This window comes from Psammomys obesus, unplaced genomic scaffold (assembly GCF_907164565.1).
Source record: "Psammomys obesus unplaced genomic scaffold, mPsaObe1.curated_primary_1811, whole genome shotgun sequence".
NCBI classification, from domain to species: domain Eukaryota; kingdom Metazoa; phylum Chordata; class Mammalia; order Rodentia; family Muridae; genus Psammomys; species Psammomys obesus.
In genome coordinates, this window is record NW_026585895.1 from 54,109,157 (window position 1) to 54,112,741 (window position 3,585).

Below are 3,585 nucleotides of genomic sequence, written 5' to 3' on the forward strand. Positions count from 1 at the left end.
CACACACACACACACACACACACACACACACACACACACACACACACGTATACACAGTCACAAGCGAGTAAATAAAAAGTTAAATTGTCACTTTTGTGTTTGTGAGTTGCACCTCAATTTTTTTCAAGTAAAAAGATCAAGTCACTGTAATTCCACAATCTGACAAGTGATGGCGCCAGGCGCAAGGCATTCCAGACAGTTTATTATGAAGGAGCTACTGCACAAAGTGGACCCTACTCTCCCTTTCATCAGAGCTGGGCTTCACATGAGCTCTCGTTCTGTAGCCCAGGATGACCTCAAAGTTGCCATCCTCCTGCCTCAGACTCCTGAATACTGGAGTTACAGCTAGCTTCCCCTTTCTTTTTTGATCTAGTTGTTTTGGTTTTGGTTTGGTTTGGTTTTGGTGTTTTAACAGAACAAGGGACCACAACCATATTCTTGGAGATCCACAAATTCTAAGGCAAGGAATATAAGCTGTGGTTTTGAGCTGGGCATGCTGGCACTCACCTGTAATCTTAGCACTCAGAAGGCTAGGGCAGGACTGTTAACAGTTTAATGCTACATAATTGGGCTTTGTCCCAAGAAGACTTTTACTCCAGACACCGCTACCCAGTCCAGCAAATTTACAACGGACTTTGGGGGCACAGTCAAACAGTTATTTTGCTTACACCCAGTCTGGGGCACTGGTCATCCTCTGAGCACAGGCTCATAGCAAACCACCCCTCCTCAGCCTGTATGGAAGCCATGGTCTCATCTACTTCACATACTACCTTTAGATACTGTTGAAGCCACCTCCCTCATGAGTATCCCTGTGCCTGGCAGTCCTAGCTGGACCTCTCACATGGAGGCCTTCCATCCAACAGGTCGTATCCTGGCCTCCAATCCAGTCCCCTTTTTCACCATCTGGGCTCTCTCTGGGTGCGAGTGCACACACACAGAAAAAGAGAAATGCTTACCACACTGGAGTCTGGGTCTCCAACATCCATAAATTGCCAGGCATAGGGCATATGCCTTTAATGCCAGCCCTAGGGAAACAGAAACAGAAGGATCTCTGTGGCTTTCTAGTCAGCCAAGTTTGCCAAATTGCTGAACTCTAAGTCTACTAAGAGACCCTATTAAAAAAAAAAAAAAAAACAAAGCTACTACCATAAGCCATGTTGGGGTCCGAGGTCCTGCTGCACTGCTGCGGCCGGGGACAGTGTTGATGCCCATGGCCCACCTGTGTTACCATGCCGGTGTCTGCCGTGTGTGCTGCAGCCAGAAGCCATGTTGTTGTTCATGGACCATCCTGCCACCAAGAGCTAGGAGGGTATTCAAGGCCCATGCTTACGGGGCTAAGTTGATGTCCATGATCTGTACTGCCAACAGAGACCATGCTAAGTTCAGAGACACATACTAACACCACAGGCCACGTGGAAGCTCCTGCTCCCTGCTGTCGCAATGATCCATGTTCCCGCTGAATCTAAAGGCAGAGAAGCTTTTTCTGCAGTGGTAACAAAAACTGCAAATCCATAGTTTAGAATGAGAGACACAGAACTCACCTAACCCCTAAGAAAGAAACAGGCTTAACAGGAAGCCATGGAAGAGAACTCTTAAAAATCCTGATAAGGATGCTGAAGTGCAGCTCTCCACCACCAATGGCTTCTGGCATATGGGGGAGGGGACCTCAGTCTTCCTTAAGGGTCTGGCTTGCTGGGAATGTGATTATGTTTCGGTGAGCAAATGCACAACACAAATTAGACTTTTTTTTTCCTTTTTTTTTTTCAGAGAGAGGTGTCACAAGGATGGGGGCAGACTTGAGAGGACTTAGAACTGAGTGTGATCTGGGTGCATTATGTGAAATTCCCAAATAATCATAAAAATATTACATAAAAAATGGTAAAGGGAGCATCTAGAGCTTCACCCCTCCATAAGGACTTATAATCAGACATAAAAGGAGAAATGGGTCTACTTGGGAAAAGAAGTGGGTACAACAGGAGTGAGAGGAAGGCTAGGGAGGGTAATGGAGAGCAGGTATAATCAAATCTTATTATGTACATGTGTACATGTACACAGATGATAAAACGCTATTACCAGAAGCAACTTGGAGAGGAATGGGTTTGTTATCTCATAGCTTACAGATCATCATGAAGGGAAATCAGGGCAGGAGCTCAAGGTGAGAACCTGGAGGAAGGAGATGAAGCTGAAGCCATGGAACAAGCAAGCTGGCTTGCTCTTTATGGCTTGCTTAGCCTGTTTGTTTGTTTGATTGTTTGTTTTAATATAACCCAGGACTTCTAGTCCAGGAGTATCACTGCCCCTAGTGGGGCTGGGTCCTCCTACATCAATCATTAAGAAAATGCTACACAAACTTGCCTGATGGAATCATTTTCTCAGTTGAGAATCCCTCTTCCCAGATGACTCCAGCTGTGTCAAGTTGACAAAACCCAGCACAGCAATGCCATAATAAAACCCATCATTATGCATAATTTGTATGTTAACATCTTCCTTTGGCCTCCATGTGCACAAATGCCCATGCACTCATACCTGTACACAGACACAGACACACATACAGAAGGAGAAGTCATAGCTGTGTTGAAGTTCATGATTGTGGAGAATTGGAATGTTGCAGATTGAGAAGAAAAGTTACCTTGGGCTATTTTTAGCCCCCTTATAATAGCCACTTTCCTGTGACTATCATGAGAAACATTTTGAAATGTATTAACTTAATAGACCACTATCTTCCACCAATCCAAAGATAAAAATGTCATCAGACACCACCCAAGACCTAGAAGAGTTTTCCCCACTCTGCTGTAACCCACCAACCTTTCTTTTATTCTGTGACTATAAAAGCAACATAACTGCTTCCCATGATGGAATGCTCAGGGCAACTTGGATCCATGTTAGGGGTCACAGTCATTCATATCTGGCCCAGAGCAAGTGACCTCTGAGTCCCTATGGAGCAGGGCTGCGTCCTGCATGGACAGAGGCATATGCTGGCCCTGAGTGGCAGTGGCCTCTCTGTGTATTTAATCAGAGCATTCTGAGGCTTGAACAAAGCACAGCGTCTGCCCTGGCAGAGAACCAGGTGAGTAGCAACATGTGCCTGGTGAGTAACCTTGGCAGACTCTCTGGCCCTCCAGTCCCTGGAAACATCAGCACTGTTCCTTAGTTTCCCTCATCTGTTCATTCATTCATTCATTCTATACTTAGCACTTTTCTATGACTCAGAAGTTGGGCTGGGAAGATGAGTAGGCAGAACCTCATAGGGTAGCAGGAAGACAGGTCAAATGGCTCACTGTAATACAGAGGAACAAGAACTCTGTGGGAAAGATCTTCACAGGAACTGTCAACATACTAGGTGCCCCTGCCTGACTAGAGTAAGTGAGATTCTCCCAGCCAAAAAGAAGGCAGCTGAGGCCCATACATAACCAGTCACCCCAGGCTGGAATACAGGCTGTCTCGAGAGCTAGGGTGAACATGTGATAAGGTAGTGGCAGGTGTTCAGAGCCCTGAGCCCCAGAATCTAGAAGGTAAGGGATCTGGATTTTGTCTATAGGGGCAGAGCCTTGAAGGATAGGATGCAGAGGGCAAGAGAAAAAAGGG